The 22,982-nt window shown below is 43.2% G+C and overlaps 1 long non-coding RNA gene across 2 annotated transcripts in view; it reads right to left on the bottom strand.

Moving 5' to 3' along the window:
* Positions 1 to 3: 3 nt before the first annotated feature.
* The window catches only part of LOC132355557 (uncharacterized), a 35,923-nt gene continuing 12,944 nt past the window's right edge, over positions 4 to 22,982 (bottom strand). Inside the window, exons 2-4 of one of the 2 annotated variants that reach the window (XR_009499657.1) lie at positions 14,073 to 14,192; positions 10,929 to 11,065; positions 4 to 4,914 (exon numbers count right to left, since the gene is read on the bottom strand). This is a non-coding gene — a long non-coding RNA (uncharacterized LOC132355557). Of the gene's footprint in view, positions 4,915 to 10,919; positions 11,066 to 14,072; positions 14,193 to 22,982 lie in introns of both variants that reach the window. The other variant, XR_009499656.1, reaches the window with a different exon arrangement.

The raw sequence follows: 22,982 nt of genomic DNA on the forward strand, positions 1-22,982 counted from the left end.
ACAGTGGTTCTCAATTATTTATTAGACTTCATCCTAAAAGACGTGTTTCCATTTTGATATCACATTGTTAACGGGTGCGAAGCAGTGCTGTCCCCTTTTTCCTTTCAATCGAGTAAAATACAATATAACCCTTTTACTGTTAGTATATGTGCTCAACTGCATTGCTGGTAAAATAAGGGTTCTATTGATGTCAGCAGAAACCTCTGTTTGGATAAGACGTGAAAGTTACAGTTCCCCTTTTTAATTCTTCCACTTAAAAATGTGACCATCCGTACATAGGCATCATTCCTCCCCACACCAACTCTGCATCTGATCTCTTAATCTTAGTTACCTTTTACATAACTATGACAATGTAGCTAACATTTCTTAAATGTAGCAAGCTTTTGGAAGGATGGCAAAGATGAGTCACTGAAAGGTATAAACATTCATGTTGTCCACAAATGAGTATCTTTATTTTTGTCTGAACTGTCCCTAACTAAGGCCCTGATGCTACTCCTAACTCAGGCCCTGCCTAGTCCTAACTAAGGCCCTGACACTGTCTCTAAGCCTGGAAGCTATCCCTAGTATAGGCCCTGCTGCCGGCAATAACTAAATTCCTGACACTATCCTGAGCTAATATCCTGACCCATCTCTAACCAAGATCCTGATATTGTCCCTAAGTAAGCCCTGACGCTGTCCCTAACAGGCCCTGAAGCTATCCCTAACTGAGGCCCTGACGCTGTGCCTAACTCAGGCCCTGATAATGTCTTTAACTAAGACCCTAATGCTGATCCTATGAAAGCCCTGATGCTGCTCCTAAGTCATGCCCTGATACTGTCCCTAACTAAGGCCTTGATGCTACTCCTAACTCAGGCCCTGACACTGTCCCTAACTAAGGCCCTGAAGCTGTCACTAACAAAAGACCTGCTGCCATCATAACTAAAGTCCTGACACTATCCTGGGCGTATATCCTGACCCATCTCTTACCAAGGTCCTGACACTGTCCCTAAGTAAGCCCTCACGCTGTCCCTAGGTACAGCCCTGAGGAGGTTCCTAATAGAGGTCCTGACTCTGTACCTAACACAGGCCCTTAAGCTGTCCCTAACTGAGGCCCTGATAATGTCTTTAACTAAGACCCTGATGCTGCTCCTAAAAAAGGCCCTGATGCTGCTCCTATGACATGCCCTGACACTGTCCCTAACGAAGGCCTTGATGCTAGTTTTAACTCAGGCCCTGACACTCGGCTTCACTCAGGTTCTGACATGGTCCCTAACCCAGGCTCTGACGAAGTCCCTAAATCAGGCCCTGTTGCTCTCCCTAAGTCAGGCTCTGACACTGTCCCTACATCAGCCCTGTCGCTGGTCCTAATTAAGGCCCTGATGCTCTCAATAACTAAGGTCTTGACACTATCCCTAGCTCATTTCCTGACACTATCCCTAGCCCTTAACCTGATGCTGTCCCTAGCTAATGTCCTGCTTCTTATCCTAACTAAAGCCCTGATGCTGTCCCTAAATATGGCCCTTATGCTAGTCCTAACTCAGGCCCTGACACTGTCCCTAACTAAAGCCTTGATGCTAGTCCTAACTCAGGCCCTGACACTAGTCCTAACTCATGCCCTGACGCTGTCCCTATAAGGTCCTGAGACTCTCCCTAACATAGGCCCTGCTGTTGTCACAAAGTCCCGACGCTATCGTTAGCTAATGTCCTGATGCATCTTTTACCAAGGTCCTGACACTGTCCCTAATAAAGTCCTGATGCCGTCCCAAAGTGAGGCCCTGATGCTGTACCTAACACAGGCTCTGAAGCTGTCCCTAACTGAGGCCCTGACGCTCTGCCTAAGTCAGGCCCTGATAATGTCTTTAACTAAGACCCTGATGCTGATCCTAGCTAAGGCCCTGACGCTAGGCCTCACTGAGGCCCTGACATTGTCCCTAACTCAGGTCCTGACTCTGTCTCTAACTAAGGCCCTGAGGCTGTCCCTAACACAGGCCCTGAGGCTGTCCCTAACTCAGGCTCTGACTCTGTCCCTACCTCAAGCCCTGATGCTGGTCCTAACTCAGGCCCTGATGCTCTCAATAACTAACATCTTGACACTATTCCTAGCTCACTTCCTGACACTATCCCTAGCTCTTTCCCAGACTCTGTCCCTAGCTAATGTCATGACTCTGATCCTAACAAAAGCCCTGATGCTTTCCCTAACAAAGGCCCTGAAGCTACTCCTAACTCAGGCCCTGCCTGTCCCTACCTAAGGCCTTAATGCTAGTCCTAACGCAAACCCTGATGCTAGGCCTAACTCAGGCTCTGATACTGGTCCTAACTAAGGCCCTGAAGCTGTCCCTAACATTGGCCCTGATGCTGTCAATAACTAAAGTCCTGACACTATCCTTACCTAATATCCTGATGCATCTCTTACCAAGGTCCTGACACTGTCCCTATGTAAGCCCTGACACTGTCCCTAACTGAGGCTTTGAAGCTGTCCATGACTCAGGCCCTGACAGTCCCTAACTCAGGCCCTGACCCTGTCCCTAACTCAGGCCCTGACAATGTCTTTAATTAAGACCCTGCTGCTGTCCCTAACTAAGGCCCTGACGCTAGTCCTAACTAGGCCCTGACATTGTCCCTAAGTAAGGCCCCGACGCTGTGCTTTAAGCCCTGTTGATGTTCTGAACTAAGGTCCTGACACTGTCCCTAAGTAAGGCCCTGAAGCTGGTCCTAACATAGGCCCTGGTGCCTTCAATAACTAAGGTCCTGACACTATCCTTAGCTAATGTCTGACACATCTCTTACCAATGTCCTGTCAATGTCCCTACGTAAGCCCTCACACTGTGCCTAACTCAGACCCTGACAATGTCTTTAACTAAGACCCTGACACTGGTCCTAACTAAGGCCCTGAAGCTGTTTCTAACATAGGCCCTGGTACCATCAGTAACTAAGGTCCTGACACTATCCTTAGCTAATGTCGGGACGCATCTCTTACCAAAGTCCTGTCACTGTTCCTAAGTAAACCCTCACACTGTGCCTAACTCAGGACCTGACAATGTCTTTAACTAAGACCCTGATGCTGTCCCTAACAGAGGCCATGATGCTGTCCCTAACTCAGGCAATGATGCTGTCCCTAACTCAGGCCCTGATGTTGTCCCTGACTCAAGCCCTGATGTTGTCCCTAACTCAAGCCCTGACACTGGTCCTAACTAAGGCCCTGAAGCTGTCCCTAACATAGGCCCTGATGCCGTCAATAACTAAAGTCCTGACACTACCCTTAGGTAATGTCATGAGGCAACTCTCACCAAAGTCCGAACACTGTCCCTAAGTAAGCCCTGAGGCCATCGCTAACTCAGGCCCTGAGGCTGTCCCTAACTCAAGCACTGACCCTGTCCCTAATGGAGGCCCTGATGCTGTGCTTAACTCAGGTCCTGGCAATGTCTTTAACTAAGACCCTGATGCTGATCCTAACTACGGTCCTGATGCTGGTCCTACGTCATGCCCTGACACTCTCCCTAACTAAGGCTCTGACACTGTCCATAATATCTTGGTCTGTCCCTCCCTAATTCCCTGAGGCTTTCCATAACTAAAGACCTGACACTGTTTCTAACAAACTGCCTGACTCTGTACCTAACTGATACTGAATAAGCAGCCTCTCTGCACCGGTTTTGAACCGAATCTCAAGAACAGTGTTTTGGAAGAAATAGAAAAGATTAGTTTGATCACTCTGCCAGCCAATGGAGGACATAGCAGGCTTGTGCCCTCAACAACTGTGAGTCCCAGTGCAGGAGGATTTGGTGAGGTGTTTTATAGCAATGGTTCAAGGGTGTGGTTGCTGATAAGGATCAGGGTGTATACAGGGCCTGCACTCCTTTAATCTGGCCTCAGATAGTCTCTTGATGAGCTTCTCTGGAATGAAGAATGCTAACATCTTCCATTTGTTGGGGGTTTTAGTTCCTTAAGGAGCTCAAAAATATTGTTATGTGTATCCCTTGAGGCAGAAGCAGGACCCTGCCTCAAGGCTGCACTATTGTTTCTTGACTGTTCCTCCCTGTCTTTGCATCCCCTCCCTTCCCTGATTAGCAACTGTTCGAATCTGCCCTTTGGAACTCAGGGAAGGTCCTGGAGTGTCTAGTCTATTCCCTACAAACAACTTCGGAGGCACGCAGAAAGGCTTCTGTGCCCAGGAGACCCACAAAGTCCCGCTCAGTTTAACTCCTCCTCGGTTTTAAGGGGACTCAGTTTTAATCCCCACTTCAGTTTTATCTTTCCCCACATCTTTCAGGCAACGGGGCAACAACTGCTCTGGCTACTTCCTGCTGAAATTGGGGGCAGGGGGTCGTCCTGCCTAAATCTGGGGGAATGGATACCAAATTACAAATATTTGAGTTCCAAGTCCTGGATCTGAGACTCGTATGATTAAGATCTCAATCCCTTGGTCTGCCATTTTGGTGCAACCAACCCAGTTAAAATAGGAGGGGTAACAACTGAAACTTTAATAGTAAAAGTAGATCTCATTTCCTTAGGAATTCAGGAGAATAAGTCTGAAACCCAGTCTGGAACTGGCACTTCGGAGAGACTTTGTAGCCAGTTGTCTAATTTTACCTAAGTAGGTTTTAACTTCTGATGTAGTATTAACATATCCATAACAGGAGCTATTGACCACTACACATATGTCTCATCTTTCTATTAGTATCTGATCTAACGTCATTGTTTAAAATTTAATAGTTAAGAGAGGAGTCCTTGAAAACGTACAGTTGCAGCTACCAGCAGACATTGTTTTGAGAATGGCTAGTGGCATTTCGAGTCTGACATAGCTCAGAAATTCAAGTTCAGCAATACAGGAATGTGGGGACTTCCCTGGCAGTCCAGTGGTTAAGACTTTGTCTTCCAATGCAGAGGATGCCAGTTTGATCCCTGGGCAGGGAGCTAAGATCCCACATGCCTCATGGCCTAAAAACCAAAACATGAAACAGAAACAATATCGTAACAAATTCAATAAAGACTTAAAAAATGGTCCACATCAAAAAAAAAATCTTAAAAAACAAAAAAACAACACAGGAATGCATCTAAAATCACATCTACAATGGTCACTTAGCTTTACCTTGGATGTCTGAAGCATAGTTAACTCCTTTTTGACTGTCAAATGCATTCCCCTCCTCGATGCCAAAGCAGATGTACAATGCATGTCCGAAAGGCTACAAAACAGCCCACTTTGGTCAATAAAATTTAAGTTAAACCATGTATAAGCCAGAGTGACTTCCTCACACCTCAATACGTGAAGTTTTTTTCCCTTTTGATTACAAGTCTTTCAATAGAGAGCATTCATGATCAAAATATCAATCCCTCAATGCCAGAGTGATTCAGCTGTTTGGCACAGGTGTAGATCATGTCCTTCAGTGCTAGGCCTCCTTTATATTTGCCTAGTTAATCCACATTGGGGGAATACTGATCAGGTATCATGAACATGCTCAGAGGTAATGTTAATGAGAAAATGCTTTATATAGGCCATACATTTTATTATTCATACCCAATTGTCACACAAGCATTGTACATGTGCTTTTAGCAGTAGACCTAAAGCAAACAGTGATACATCATGAGTAATTACATTCTGATAACTTCACTAGGTAATTTTCCTTTTCTCCTAAACATCAGGGCAAAAGTAAAGCCAACACAGTAACTTTCATAAATACAGACTTCAATACAGAGGTGTCATTTACCCAACTGCTCAAAGTCCTAAGTAGCTTGAGGGGAAGGACTTCCCTGTGACTGGAAAACACAGGTCAAAGCCAGTAACAAAAAAACAAAAACACTGTAACTATATTCACCAGTTCACCCAGTAACCAATCCTTTTGTTAACTTTTTATGAAGCCATCAGATTCTCCATTAAGATTTTTCATTTCTTACCCAGTTTGGCATTATGATACGAAATTTATCAGAGACCTGTGTTTGCCAAAAGGTCCTTCACATAAATCTTCTTGAAGATGGAGCACTTTTGCAAAGTGTTAGAGCACAACAATAACTATCTATAAATCACATAAAGACTTAAAAGGTCACTGTTAAACATTTGATCACAATGTAAATGACAAAAGAAACAATTATTGCTGTTACATGAAACATTTAAAAATAACTAGAATTATGACTGATAACATTTTACCAGGACATACTAGATTTTTAGGAATTCCATGTAATTTAACATTCTAATCAAACATTTCTCTCTGAGATGGCTCAGAGGCCTTCTAAAGCATCTCAAAGTTAGCTGGAGATCAAAAGAACTGTTAGAATTGACCAAACAACACCTATTCACTTAACCAAAGTAAGGAGATTTCAAACAAAAATACAGATCACAGACACAGGCAAAGGAACTCACAAGCTGTTATCAAAAGCAGCTTCCAAGAAGACTTTGGAGGGAGAAACCAAATCCAGTCTTGCCCTAACCCACTTCCAACAAAATCCATTTACCCAACTAAATTTAATCCAATCTTAGAAAATCCTGATCATGCACAACTTGTTTCCTCAGTGTTCCCTTTTCACAAATTTTCATCACCTTCTGTATCCATCTTATTTTGCCCCTTATTTTCTTCCACATTCAGAAACAACCAGCTCTAGTACAAAGTGACTTTCTTTTCTCTTTGTACTATCAGCCTGTTACCTAGCTGCTCACTTCATTACGTAGCTTCATAAACGCTTGAACATATGGAACTTCTTTTGTCTTTCTCTTCCTGTGACAAAATAACTCTACCTGAAGGATAGTATAGTCATTTAGGCTATACCATTCAAAGACCATCTTTCCTCATTTTCAAGAATGTATCCATACGTTGGCCAGACAAAATTACAATAGAATTTCATTCTTTTCTTAGTCTTAGGTTTACAACTACAGGTTGACCAGTCTGCCAGGATTTTGCCCATTGGCTATCAGATGGAGTTGAAGAAGAAGCACTTCCTATGTTTGAACCATAGAACACTCATACACGGACTAAGAACAAAACAAAATCCTCACCACTAATGGAAGCCTCAAACCAAAGGAACCAAAAATCAAACAGAAACCAAAAACCAAACAGCACAAGACTCAAATCAGCTTCCAAGTCTCAACTTAGCCTGTGACCTCTGTCCAAGTGGTGCACCTTCCAAATGAGATTTCCTGGAATGAAAAGTCATCCAAATGGGAACCAAAGTTCCCCCAAATGTACAGGGCTACAAGGACCTCAGAGTGCATGCCAGGGGAGTTACCACATGCTGGCTGAGGTATCGCAACACCCCAAATGCTACTTTTCTGCTTCCCCAAAATAATCCCTTGGAGTAGGACATTCGGGGCAGTCCAGTCAAGAGGAAGAGAGGCACATCCTCAAGGCAAAGACGGCCTTGGCAGTTGCTAGGGTGGTCCCTCTTCCGCCATCTACTCCTGCCCCAGAGTTCCAACTGCTGGGATGGCAGATGGGGTATGACTGAGGCTCGGCCTTTCCAGGCAAGGGTCCCAGGCAGTCTGGCCTCTAAAGGAATTCTCCAACCCTACACTCTCTCAAAACAGGCTGGCATGGAGAAAATCATAGAGTGTCCAATCAAGTCAGGGGACCCACAGGGGCCATCCCCAAGTCAGCCCCATACTGGGTACTAAATTTGATGCCAAAAACTTGACCTCTGTGCACCAGTGCCGAATAGAATCTCAGAGACAGAGGTTTGGAAGAAGTAGAAAAGAATAGCTTTACTGCTTTGCCAGCCAAAGGGGGACACAGAAAACTCGTGCCCTCAAAAACTGTGTGTCCCAATGCAGGAGGATGTGGTGAGGAGTTTTATGGCAATGGTTTAAGGACACAGTTGCTCCTAAGGATTAGTGTGTGTACAGGGCCTTAACTCTCTTTAATCTGGCCTCAGATGGTCTCTTGATGAGCTTCTCTGGAATGAAGAATGCTAAAATCTTCTATTTTGTGGGGGTTTTAGTTTGGTAAAGAGCCCAAAGATACTCTTACGTACATCCCTTTAAGGCCCTGTCCTTAACAAAGGCCCTCAACTTATCTTTAACTGAGGCCCTGACACTCTCCCTAACTAAAGACTGAGGCTGTCTCTAACTAAGGCCCTGAGTCTGTCTTTAACTAATGGCCTCACTCTTTCCCTAACTAAGGCCCTGACACACTCCCTGACACGGCCCCTAAGAACATGAGCTGTCCCTTATTAACGCCCTGATGCGGCCCATAACTGATGTACTAAAGATGGCACTAAGGTCCTGACCATGTCACTAATGACCCAAAATGTCTCTTACTAAGGCCCTCAAGTGACCTCTAACTGAGGCCCTAAAGATGTCCATAACTAAGTCCCTGACACTATCTCTAACTAAGACCCTCAAGTTATCTTTAACTGAGGCCATGACAATGTCCCTAACAAAGGACTTGATGCTGTCTCTAACTAAGGCCCTGAGTCTGTCTTTACCTAATGGCCTCACTCTTTCCCTAACTACGCCCTGACGCTGCCCCTAACCAAGGCCCTGATGGTGTGCCTAATTGCCTGAGCTGTCTTTCACTAATACCCTGACCCTGTCCATAACTAACACCCTGATGATGTCCCTAACGAACAGCCTGAAGTGTCTCTTACTAAGGTCCTCAGGTTTTCTCTGAGGCCCTGACACTCTCCCTAATTAAGGCCTTGACACTGTCTTTAAGTAATGGCCTGATGCAGTTCCTACCTGAGATGCTGATGCTCTCACTAAGACCCTGAAGTCTCTACCTGAGAAGCTGACACTGTCTGTAACTAATTTCCTGACTCTTTCCTTAACTAACATCCTAATTTTGCCCCTAAATAACACCCTGACACTGGTCCTAACTACGGCCCTGATGCTGAACCTATCTAAGGCCCTGACGATCCCTAATAGACTTGGATGTCCCTCACTGTGGTCCTGATCCTGTCCAATACTAAGGCCCTGAATATGTGCCTAAGTAAGTCTCTGACCCTGTCCTAAGGCCCTGACGCTCTTCCTAAGGGCCTTGATGCTGTCTCTACAGAAGGCCCTGACACTGCCCCTAAATAACGGCCTGACACTGGTCCTAAGTATGGACCTGATCCTGTAAGGCCCTGAAGCTGTCCCTCATTAAGTCTCTGACACTGCCCTTAATAAGCCCACGACACTGTCCCTAGCTAACAGCCTAAGCTATAACTTACAAAGTCCCTAACGCTATCCCCAAGACCCTGACACCCTAACTTAGGCTTTGATGCTGTCCCTTAGTACCTAAGCGGTCACAAAATAACACCCTGATTCTATTACTAAGGCCCTGAATATATCCCTAAGAAAGTCTCTGAAGTGTCCCTAACTAACAGCCTGAAATGTCTCTTACTAAGGCCCCTAAGTTATCTCTGAGGTCCTGACAACACTGTCCCCAACTAAGGCCCTGTTGCTGGCCCTAACTAACGTCCTGATGCTGAACCTAAGGAGGCCCTGATGCTCTTCCTAACTAAGGCCTTGATGCCGATTCTACCTGAGGCCCTAAAACTGTCTGTAACTAATGACCTGACTCTTTCCCTAACTAACACCCTAATTTTGTCCCTCATTAATGCCCTGACACTGGTCAACACTACAGCCCCGATGCTGGCCCAATCTAAGGTCTTGACAATGTCCCTAATAGCCTTACATGTCCCTCACTGTTGGCCTGGCCCTGTCCCTAACCAAGGCCCGGACCCTCTTCCTAACTAAGGCTGTGATGAGGTCTCTACCTGAGGCACTGACACTGTCTATAATAACGGCCAACTCTTTCCCCAACACCCCGATGCTGTCCCTAATAGCCTCATGTATCTCTCAATAACGCCCTAATCCTGTCCATAACTAAGGCCATGAATATGTCCCTAAGTATGTCTCTGACGCTGTCCTTAACTAAGGCCCTGATGCTCTCTCTACCTAAGGCACTGACACTATCTATAATAATGGCCTGACTCCTTCCCTAACTAACACCCTGATGCTATCCCTAATTGAGGCCCTGAAGATGTCCCTAATACCCTTAGGCGTTCCTCAGTATCACCCTGATTCTGTCCATAATTAAGGCCCTGAATAGGTCCCTAGGTAAGTCTCTGACGCTGTCCCTAATTAAGGCCCTGATGCTGCCTCTACCTCAGAACCTGACATTCTAATGTCCTGACTCTCCCTAACTAACATCTTGACGCTGCCCCTAAGTGAGGCCCTGACACTCTTCTTAACAAAGGACTTGCCGCTGTCCCTACCTAAAACCCTGACACTGTCTGTAACTAATGACCTGACTCTTTCCCTAACTAACACCCTAGTTTTGGCCCTGACTAACGCCCTGACACTGATTCTAATTATGACCATGATGCTGGCTCTAAGGCCCTGAATATATCCCTAAGTAACAGCCTGAATTTTGTCTAACTAAGGCTCTCACGTTATCTCTTAGGCCCTGACGCTGTCCCTTACAGTCTAAGCTGTCACTAAATAATGCCCTGATCCTATCCACAACTAAAGCCCTGAATATGTCCCTAACAGCCTGAACTCTCTTCAAGTTATCTCTGAGGCTCTGACACTGGCCCTTCCTAAGGCCTCACCCCAGGGTTGTCCCAGGCTGCTGGGCAGTTTTCTCTTGTCCGCATCTCTAGCCGGCTGCCTGCCATTGGCCACTCTAAGATTCTGCGATGCACTGGTCCCACATGGGATGTGCCTGTGTAGGCTCACCTGCGGGAGGAGAGTCATGGCCACTCCGCCCTCCAGGAGACTGCAGCTCAGGGTAGGAATCTCTCAGCCAGTGTCTGGACACAGGGTTCTGTGTCCTTGTTTGTTGTAAATCCCTTGGAGTTACCTCTAACATTTTTTAAATGGATCTCCCCCTCAGCATATTTATGATTTAAATTATTTACCACATTAAAATTCAGGAATGACATTATTAGAATGAGCAGGAAGATATCGGATGCCCCCCCCCACCATGATCTATTACTTGGAGGATTTAAAATTCTAATGAGAAAACACTCACTCTCCTCACCCTCTTGGGCGTCAGCACAAGGCGGGAATCAGCTGCATTCTTTATTTATCCCTCTGATTTTCCAGAACCTTTCCTTCAAGGAGAAATCTCTGGGCTCTGCGGGAACTGTGAGTGGTGACCATCAGGTAAATCTGAGACTGAAAAGCAAGAGGAAAAGAGAGAGGGGAGGAGATGAGGATTGGTGATGGGGAGAAGCAGGATGCTGAGAGTCTGAGTTAGTCTCCAATGAAGCTAAGGACTACCAGGATCTGGCCCCACCGGCCTTGTCACCTGGTGTGGGGATTGGGGACAGCCAAACCACCATGGCCACTCTCAGAGAAATAAAGAAGGTGGGAGGGCACCCCTGAGAGCCAGGTTGAAAATGGTCATGCTGTGAAATAATAAGATGCCCTTTTCAGAAAAGTGAAGACGGTTCTCTTGGTTCTCAAAGACTTGCAAATACTCTGTGTCCTTCTGGAGGCATGCTGAAGCCGTCAGCCTTTGAGGGCAGTAATGGGAGTGCATCTGGGCTCAAGACCATCCAGCGCTCACTCCTTGAGGGTGCTGAGGATGACCAGTGTCCACCCCTCGGGTGCTGTGGGGCCTGAGATCCCCTGATCACCAAGGACGGGAGGGACCACACAGACACTCCACTGGACCACCGGGGGCTTGACTGGTGGGCTACAGTCCTTTATCAGATACATGGTTTGCAAATATCTTGTGCCATTTTGGATGGTGGATTATCTTATTCCTTGCTCCTTTTATACACAACTGTTTTTCATTTTGAGGAAGTCCAATTCATCTATTTTGTCTTTTGTTGCTTGTGCTTTTGGTAGCAGATCTAAGAAATCATGACTAAATCCAAGGTCATGAAGATTTACTCTCATGTTTTCTTCTACGAGTTTTATAATTTTGGTTCTTGCATCTAGGCCTTTGGTCCATTTTGCGTTGATTTTTGTATACGGGGTGAGGGGAGGTAAGGGTCCAAGTTTATTCTTCTGCATGTGGGTATCCAGTCGTTCCAGAACCTGTGCTAACTATTTGGGAGAAAATACGCGCAAACGATGTGACCAACAAGGGCCTCATTCTAAAATATACAAACAGCTCATACAACTCAAAAAAGAAAACAAATCAAAAAATAGGCAGAAGGTCTAAATAGACATTTCTGCAAAGACATACAGATGGCCATTAGGCACATGAAAAGATGCTCCACGTCGCTAATTATTAGAGAATGCAAATCAAAACTACAGTGAGTTATCACCTCATAGTGGTCAGAATGGCCATCATTAAACTGTCTAGAAATAAATGCTGGAGGGGGTGTGGAGAAAAGGGAACCCTCCTACACTACTGGTGGGAATGTAAATTGATGCAGCCACTATGGAGAACAGTATGGAGGTTCCTCAAACACTAAAACTAGAATTACCGTATGAACCAGCAACCCCACTCCTGGGCACACGTCCAGACAAAAGTATAATTTGAAACGATACACGCGCCCCAGCATTCACAGCAGCACTATGCACAACAGCCAAGACATGGAAGCAGCCTGAGTGTCCCTCAGCAGATGAACGGACATAGAAGATGCGGTACATATATGCAATGGAATACTACTCAGCCACAAAACAGAATGAAACAATGCCATCTGCAGCTGCACGGATGGACCTAGAGATTATCATACAAAGAGAAGTAAGTCAGACAGGGAACGACAAATACCATATGCTATCACTTATATGTGGAATCTAAAATGAGACCCAAATGAACCTATCTACAGAACAAAAACAGACTCTCAAATATAGAAAACAGACTTGTGGTTGTCAAGGGGAAGACAGGGGAGAGGGATGGATCGGGAGTTTGGGATTAGTAGATGCAAACTATTATATATAGGATGGATAAACAAGGTCTTACTGTCCAGCACAGCGAACTATATTCAATACCCTGTAATAAACCATAATGCAAAAGAATATGAAAAACAGTATGTATATATGTATGTGTGTATGTGTGTGTGTGTGTATATATATCTGAATCACTTTGTTGTACAGCAGAAATTAACAACTTTGTAGGTCAACTATACTTCAATAAAATAAATTTTTTTAAAAATAAGGTTGAGATTATACCATCAATTAACTTAAAGGCACTTTTATAAAGTAGGCCTTATTTCTCTTGTCCTTTCATCCTGGGACAAATGTATAACAGATAGAAACTAACCTGGATTACTCCAGGCTGAACTCATATCACACAGAACCTTAATTGTTGAACAAACCATGAATACCAGTTACACCATGGGATGTCCTGATCCAATATGAAGTTTGTAAACCTTGTATCAAGCCTGCAGAATCCACTAAATTTGGAAATTCAAAGTGAAATGAAGCCACCTATCCCATGACTTCTCTAAAACTAGTTATACAACAATCAATTGGAAACCATATGCAATCAAATGAATGTAGACAGAAACAACTATACCCTTCCCTTTTTTTCATTTTAGATGAAGACGGTATTTAAGGTGATGTCTTGGGCCATTCCAAGGTGTTACTCAATTTCCTGGGTATCTCCCATGCACACAGGATGTACACATGTTAGTTAACTTGTTTGTGCAACTACATGAAGGTAGTTAATACCACAAAACTGGATACGTAAAATGAATTAAATGCTAAAGTCATGTTTTGTATTTGTAATGGCAATGAAAAAAAAAGCGTAGTGCTGATATTTGTTACAAAAACGAACATTAAAAACATCCTTAGTGAAAAAAGCCATACAGAAAAGGCCACCCAGATCCCATACTCATCTTGTCTGCTTTAAATCCATCAAGGTTGTCCAAATGAGGGGAAAACTCAGTAATGGTTCCAGAAAAAGAAAACTGGATCAGGATGGAAAAAGACATTTTCATACAGTTGGGAGAGCAGATGAAAGTTGAAGTGGGCCTGTGTATTAAATTATAATGTGGACATCATGATTTCATCATTTAGGGATTATGTGCTGGGTCCTTGGGTAAAACACACTGAGCATTTTGTGTGAAGTGGCAAATGTGACTACTTTTGGCCATTATTGAAACTTTTCTGTACATTTTAAGTTACTGAAAAGTAAATTACTTTTCTAAACAACCATGTCAGTACCATGCCAGAAAATCAGATAAGACAGCCATCAAACTTAGTTATAGAGGCCAAGACTTACCCAGACCAAGTTCAACCAAAGTTGTGATACTTATTTCCCTTGTAGGAGTCCACATGATATTAAGAGACACCGTGGGAAGAGTATATTAGTAGCTACCATGTCGTGGGTCCTGTGGATCACCTGGGGTGCAGTAGAAACAGTGAGATTTTAGTATTACAATTTTTCACATTACTTCAAAAAATATGTTAAAAAATAAATTCAGTAAAGTTGCAAAATATGGAATCAATATACACAAATCAGTTTTATTTCTGCATACTAATAATGAACCACCAGCAAGAAAAATCAAGAAAACAATCCCATTTACAATTCCATCAAAAAGAACAAACTATTTAGGAATAAATTTAACCAAGGACATGAAAGACCTATACTCAGAAAACTGTAAAGCATTGATAAAGAAACTGAAGACACAATAGAAAACAATATTCCATGCTCATGCATCAGAAAAATTACTATTATTAAAATGTTTATTCTACCCAAAGCCATCAGCAAACAGTGCCAGGAAAACTAGACACCAGATTCCGAAGAACGACACTGGTCACCATCTACACGGCACATAAAACTAACTAAAAGCGCACAGTATTCCACATTAAATCCTTTCTCTCCTGAGGCCCCTGAAGATGCGCCCCACCCACCCAGCAGTCAGCTGCACAGGAAGATTCTCCACACTTGCTCATTTTTTCCTCTTGTGGAGTCTCCTCACCAGTGGCTCCTGAGAAAACCCAGCTCCTGTCAGTGTGGACAATGCCTCATGGTCCAGAAGCCTCAGCCCTGACAGGAGACAAAGCTCCTGTCTGCTTGTCACGGAGCAAAGTCTGTGGGCAGGGTGCACCTGTGCCCCCAGGGTCAGACAGGTGGGTTCGGCGCCCCCTGTGGGACATCAGAGAAGTGCTGGGAGCGCCGCACTCACAAACCCAGAGGCCTCATCCGGAAGGCAGTTCTGCTGTATATACTAAGTTTGGAAATCCAAGCTGAAATGGAGCCAAGTATCTCACTGTATTTTCTCAAAACATGGTTAAGGAACAATTAATCAGAAACCATATGTAATGAAATGAATGTAGACACAAACTTTACAACTTAAACCAAAATTCACTCAAAATTGCCCATAGACAAATTTAAATTACCAAACTATAAAAATCCTAGGAAAAAAAAAGAAAATCTACATGACCTTGTGTCTGGTGACCTTATTCAGAAAACCGAAAGACAAACCACAAACTCCAAGAAACTATTTCCAAAACACGTATCTGATAAAGGATCTGTACTCAAATTATGCCAACAACACCATTAAAATTTGGTAAAGATTGAAACACACACCTGGCCCAAGAAGATAAACAGGCAGTAAATAAGCATACAAGAATATACTCAAGATGCTGGTGGAATGCATGTACAACCAACTTTGGAAGACAGTTTGGCAGTTTTTTCCAAATCTAAACAGTCTCACCTTAGGATCCAAGAAATGTACCTCCTGTATTTAGACAACTGCTTTGAAAAACTGTGTTCAAACCAAAACTAGCATCAAGTACTGCACAGCAGCTCTATTCATAATGGCTAAAAACTTAAAGGTATCAGGATGTCCTTCTGTAGATGAATTCATAAGCAAATTAGGGCACATACATGTCAAGGGGATCAGAATACACCACCCCAAAATATGCCCATTTGACAAAAGGATTATTTTGCACTGATAAATTTAAGAAACAGAAGACCCAGGAGAATCTTTCAAAACCAAGTAGAAAATACCCTTTTATGAGGTAAATTTACAATTATTAAGGATATCTCCATTTGTAAGGGTATGTCCCTCTCTGGACCAGGAATTGAATGATGACTAAATATCAAGAAAAGCTTGTTGGGACTTCCCTGCTGGTCCAGTGGTTAAGGCTCCATGCTCCCAATGCAGGGAACCAGGGTTCAATCTCCGGTCAGGGAACTAGATCCCGCATGCTGCAACTAAGAGCCCGCATGCCGCAACTAAAGATTCCACAGGCCTCAACTAAGACCCAGCGCAGCTAAATAAATAAATGTTTAAAAAAAAAAAAAAAAGCTTGTCAATGAAACAGGCCTGGATATAAATCTGTGTAACAACCATACCCTGTTTACTGTGCTTTGCCTAATAACCTCCCTTAAATGGCTTCTTCCATTCCCTAACATCCTTTTTTGTTCTCAGCAGAAGATAGCATTTAAGGTAATGGCTTGGGCCATTTCAGGGAGTGACTCAGTTTTCCTGGGCATCTTTCAACTATACAGGAGGTAAGCATGGTATATATTAAACTTCTGATTGTTTTCTCCAGTTCATCTCCTTTTCATTACAAGGGAGATCTCAATGAAGAACACAGAAGAGTAGAGGGAAAATTATTTTTTCTCTCATATACATGCAATGCAATAGTATTCAGCGATAGAAAGGAATGGACCATCAACCCGGGCAAAAAAAAAAAAATAGATGCATCTAACACTTACATTGCTAAGTGAAAGAATCCAGTCTGAAGTGCTACACACTGTATGACCTCATTTATATGACATTCTAGAAAAGGCAAAACTGACATGGTAAACAGTTTATGGAATATGTGGTTGAAACAGTCCATATAATACTTTAGTGGTGAATAGCTGTCACTATGTATTAGTCTACACCCACAGATTTTTACAACCCAACAAGTAATTTACAATCTATTCAAATTTAGCTACTTAGGATATGGGAGTGTCAAAGACTGGCATACAGAATATAACAAAGAATCTAACTGATTTATAAATGTATGAAAAAACTCACTGTTGGTGGTGGGACAAAATGGGCTGACCTAAGTTAACTTTGGAAATGAGCAGACTCTGTAGGCCAAAGGCAAAATATGCCATACATACACAGTGGACTCTAAGTTCTTTCCCATGAGGGGCAGCAGCTAACAGTACTGAAACTACTATATCAGAAATTGAATGGAACAAGCAGTGAATTTAATAAACGACAAATGGTAGAAGCCAGGTTTCTGACCACTGCAGTGGGAAGTCACAGACAAACAAAGAGAGAAGGTTACAATATCCATGTCATAACAGATCAGGTTGGAGATATCAGTATAAACTATCTTTAGCCTAATAGAGATACACACAGTTCCACATGGAAATCTTTATAATTATGTGTATATGCATAGGCTGGGATACATGCATATATTTCCGTGCACTGTCAGCTGAGCATATTTAGCTCCCACGTGTAAGTTTTTAATACCATTCTCTAATAAAAGGAACAAGGGCTCTTTGAAGAAAGGGCTGATGCTAGGACTGAGACAGTAAATATATAAAGCAGGATAATCTTAAAATATCAGAAAGTAAAGAAGTACCAAAAATTTTAGAAACCCACAAAAGAAAAATTATGTAAAATAAAAACAGAAGCAAATGGAAAAAGCTCTCAACAGCCAAAGCAAGAATGAACTAAGCAGTCTAATAATGTAGTGCTGGATTATAACCAAAAGTTAAGAGTTAAAGTTTCATGTGTCCAAACTGGTAAAAATAAATTACATAGTTTTTGATGAATGGTGTTAAATAGAAATCTCCTATGCAGAAAGTTTCTGAACAATTCATATATACACTCAGCTGTCCATCAAGGATGTGAAGCTAACCCCTCTCTCCTCAAGTGTGGGTTCTGCATTATGACTTCCTCCTAAATAAGGCACACAGGATGGACGTGGGAAAAAAATTAACCTCACTATGGGAAAACTTGACAAACATTACCTCAGCTGGGTGACCAAAATTAAGAATATTAAGTGAGAAGTTCCCTTAAGAGCCTGTCCTCTTGATATATAGTGAAGAGGAAGCACTTCACCTCTGTGGTCTGCTTTTTCAAAGCCAAGTCTAACCACGACAAAACCACCAAGCAAATCCCAGTGCCCGGCAGTCTATAAAATACCTGACCAGTCCTCCTCCACACTGTCAAGGTCATGGAAGCAAGGAGAGTCTGAGCAACTGTCAAAGCCCAGAAGACACTAAACAGACATGATGACTCCATGTCCTTTGAGATCCTGGAACAAGGAAAGGTATAACAAAGGGAACGTGAATAGGGTCTTCAGTTAATAATAAAGTATCAATATTTCTTCATTATTTGTGATGATTCTGTAGAAAATTAAACAGGAAAAATTAAAAGTCAAATAAGAGAAAACTACTGTAACTGGAAATCTAGAGGAAACGGGGGATTTCTTTGTAAAAACACATTACCAAAATGCACCCTAAATTAAGGAAAACACAAAAAGACCAATTAATCACTGAGGAACCTCTTCCCCTACTGGTTATCCTATCACTGTTGCAGGGTTTCCCTCTCCCAGGACAGGGAAGGAACAGGGACAGAGCTGTTTGGCAGCTCCCCTAGTATCTGACCCCACCCAGTGTCTTCATCTCCCCCAGTCATGCCTACCCAGTGAGGACACCTGAGGAAGGATCAGGGAGTATTGATTCAGATGTGACAACTAGGACTTTTTTTTATTCCCAGCAACTGGACACACTTACTGGAGTAAAATAAATTAGTATTTATTGTAAGGGTAGAAATACATTAATACTTGCAAGTGGCAAGTTGAAGAATGGGTTTGGACCTGGCAGGTCCAGTGGCTCACACTGTCTCAGTGTGACCTTGCTTCTCTCCAAATCTTTGTCCTGTTCAGTGCCTTTAGGGGACCCCATTCACAGGCACAGGCTCTCTCACTGCCCTTGGGCCAACAGCTATTCTAAGCTGACAACCACTCACCATCCATTTTCCGAGAAAGAGTTTCTCCTTTTCCTGGACTCCAAGAAAGTCATGGTTTTAAATGCCTTTGGTCTGGCTTGGGTTACAGTCTCATACTTCACCCATCACCAGAAGATGGAAAATGGGACTGGCTAGATGTGGGTTGTAAACCCATCTTCGAGCTGGGTGCAACATGGGCTCATCCTTCTGCAACTGTTTGGACTGGAAGCAGGTGAGATGTAATTCCCAAAGGAAAACTGAGGCACTTGGGCCTGAGAACAGATGCTGGCTGGGAGAAAGCAGCAGATTCTAAGTCAATGACAGCTCACTGCACAGCATAGAATCTGACACAAAAGGAAGAAAGGGGTTCACTCAGGGTCAGGGGCTGCAGCTGCTCATCCAGTGCTTTTACTGTCCTCCCAAGACTGCAAGAAGTTCTTTCACTTGCTGAAAAGGTAGGATTATTCTTGATGGTAAACTCAAATCTCCTGCCTTGGGCATCAGGTCCTCACATCTCAGAGGGTGGCCCAGAACAGCCCATGTGCCCTCAGAAGACACACAGACCTCATTCCTGCCCCTGAGAGGTGGGAGCCCTTGAGCTATGCCATCTCCTTGGCCATATTAATTACCCATCCCTGAAAAACAATACTGCTCCTTTTGTAGTTTCTTCTCTCTCCTTTACTAAGGGAAGAAACCAAATGCTAGGGTGGTAAGGAAACTCTTGTGCGGTGAAGTAATGGGAGGCTCAAGAATTATTCCAAGCCATGGCACCCATAATTGGCAGGCTTTCCAGAGGCCACATGGATGCATACGGCTCTCCAAGACAATGCAGTGTCAGTGTGAACCTTCCACTGGGAGGTCCAGTTGCCCCCATATCTTTGATTCTTAATGACTATGAATGTCAAAAGTTTCTAACGACTGAAAGGACAAAGGATTGCAGGGCCGTGGTCTGCTGTATGGTTGTTGTGTCAGGGACACACTCCAATGTTTAGAGGATTATTACCTCTCTTGGCAAGCTACAAGGCTGTGAAGGGGAGGGAGGCCTTTTTCTCAACCACATGGATGTTGGTAGTTGAAACTTCTCAAAGGAATGTCTACACTGACCAGGTAGCTGTTCAATTGCCCGGAAGCATGGTCAGCTCAGTAACTATACATGAGGGCCTGACAATGCCCAGGCTGAACTGAACTAGAGGACCACAGATGCCTGCCTGGCTAGTCAGAGGTCAAGGGCTGTCCTGCCTGAGACTTGATCGTCTATTCATGCCCACTCAGATGGGACAAAGGATGCCTCCAGTGCCAGGAGGGCCCCACCAGCCCTTAAGAAGGCAGCATCTGGGGGCTGGCAGGTCACTGCACCCAGTCCTGTATAAATCCACACATGCCCACTGAGTGCCCTGCTGTCTGGGCTGTGCTGGAACCTGGGGCTGCCCAGGCAGACTAGGGCCAGCATCACCCTTCCCAGGTGGGAGGGCAGAAGGAAACCATGCATGACTTCTGACACCCTCCCCAATCCTTGACAGAGGCCGAGTTGGATAAGAAACAGTCCGAGACAAGAACAGACATTTCATTCTTCTCTCAGAGCCCAGGACTGGGGGAAGGGAGGCCAGAAAAACAGTTACTGACCTCAGCTCCCTGACTCCTGTTTGACCCTGGGCAAATCCTATCCATTCTGGAGGCTTAAGAGAGAAGAACAGGGGAGGGCAATGAGGGCCAATTGTGCTTAAACCTAACTCTAACCTTAACCCTAAGAACCCTAACCTCTAACTGTAACCCCCTAACAACCCTAGCCCCAGACCCCTAGACCCTCGTCCCTGACCCCCAAACTCTAATCCTTGACCATGACCTTTAACCACAACCCTCTACCATGACTCTCCAACAATGACCCATAACCCTAAACCGTGACCCCTGAACCCTCACACTGACTCAACCCCAGGCCTAAAGCCTGGCCTAGTGGGTACCGAGAAAGGACTCTATGAACTCTCAAATAAACCAAGGAATTAAATCTTCCTGACCACGAATTTAGCAATGGTTTCTTAGATTTGACAGTAAAGCATAAGAAATGAAAGAAAAAAATAGATAAATTGGATTTCCTCAAAATTACAAACCTTTGTGCATCAAAAGAGGCTATCCAGAAAGTAAAAAGACAGCCCACAGAATGGAAAAAAATATTGGCACATTATATATCTCATAAGACTCTTTATCTAGAATATACCCAGGACTTTTACAACTCATCAACAAAAAGACAAACAATACAATTTTTGAAACGGACAAATGACTTGCACGGACTGCTCTCCAGGCAAGACATACAAATGGTCAACAAGGACATGAAAAGATGTCAAACATCAGTAGTCATGATGAAAATGCAAATAAAAGCCACAATGTGATGCCCCTTCACACACACTAGAATAAATAAAAATAATAAAAATAATTTTAAAAATAAATTTAAAAATAAATAGAAGTAACAAATGTTGGCAACAATGTAGAGAAAATGGAACCCTTAAAAGTCACTTGTGGAGATGTACAATGGTGCAGTCTATGTATACAAAACTTTAGCATTTATTCAAAAATATAAAATATAATTACCATGTGGTTCAACAACTCTACTCCTACATATATACCTAAACAATGGAAAACAGGCATTCAAACAAAAACTTGTACACCAACTATTCATAGCAGCACTATTCACAATAGCCCAAGGTAGAAAAGATTAAACGTCCATCAGCAGGTAAATGGATAAGCAAAATAAGGAAGATACCAATAAGCTGCATTATTCTGTCATATAAAGGAATAAAATAAAATTATACAGCTGCTGTGGAAAACAGTGTGGTAGCTCCCCAAAAACATAAACATGGAATTAACGTATGATCCCTTGATTCCACTCCAGGATGTACACCCAAAATATTAGAAAGCAAGGACTGGAACAGACATTTGTATCCCATATTCATAGCAACATTATTCACAATAGCCAAAAGGTGGAAGTAACACAACACATCCTTCAACAGATGAATGGATAAGTACAGTGTAGTATATACGCAATGAAATATGATTCAACCTTTAAAACTAAGGTAATTCTCACACCTGCTACAATGTGGATGAACCTTGAAGTCATTATGCTAAGTGAAACAAGCCAGACACAAAAGGACAAACGTTCTATGATTCCACTAGTACGAGGTATCCAGATAAGTCAAATTCAAAGACAAAGTAGAATAAGGTTGCCAGGGGTTGAGGTGAGTTAGTGTTTAATGGCTACGGTTTCACATGGGGAAAATAAAAAAGCTCTGGAGATGGATGGTGAGGATATTTTTACAACAATGTGAATGTAGTTAACGCCATAGAACTGTATACTTAAAAATGGTTTAAATGGGGCTTCCCTGGTGGTGCAGTGGTTAAGAATCCACCTGCCAATGCAGGGGACACGGGTTCAAGCACTGGTCCTGGAAGATCCCACATGCTGTGGAGCAGCTAAGCCCGTGCGCCACAACTACTGAAGCCAGTGTGCCTAGAGCCCTTGCTCTGCAACAAGAGAAGCCACCGCAATGAGAAGCTTGCACACCACAACGAAGAGTAGTAGCCCCTGCTCACCGCAAGTAGAGAAAGCCCGTGCACAGCAATGAAGACCCAACACAGCCAAAAAATTAAAAATAAAATAAATTTTATTTAAAAAAAGCTTTAAAAAATGGTTTAAATGGTAAATGTTATGTGTTTTTAATCACGATGGAAAAAATGAATGAAATAATGATCAATGTTACAATGTGGATAAACACTGAAAACATCCTAAGTGAAAGAAGCCACACAGAAAAACCACCCAGATCATGCTCATCTTGTACACTTTAAATCCAGCAAGGTTTTTAAAGTGAGGAAAAGCCCCAGTGATGGTTCCAGGAAAAGAAAACTGTATTCGAATGGAAAATACATTTCCACAAAGCTGGGGCAGCTGGTGAAAGTTGAAGCAGGTCTGGGGATAGGATTATAACGTGGAAACCATAATTATTCCTCATTTTGGGGTTATGTGCTGGGTTCCCTGGGAGAGTGGCCCTCCCACGCTCACAGGGTAAAAACAAACTGGAGTATTTTGTGAATGTGGAAAACTTGATACTGCTATTTAAAGTTTTTTTGTTTTGTTTTGTTTTTTTAATAAATTTATTTATTTTTATTTTTGGCTGCATTGGGTCTTTGTTGCTGCGCGCAGGCTTTCTCTAGTTGCGCTGAGCGGGGGCTACTCT

Source organism: Balaenoptera ricei, chromosome 20, assembly GCF_028023285.1.
Source record: "Balaenoptera ricei isolate mBalRic1 chromosome 20, mBalRic1.hap2, whole genome shotgun sequence".
Classification (NCBI taxonomy): Eukaryota; Metazoa; Chordata; class Mammalia; order Artiodactyla; family Balaenopteridae; genus Balaenoptera; species Balaenoptera ricei.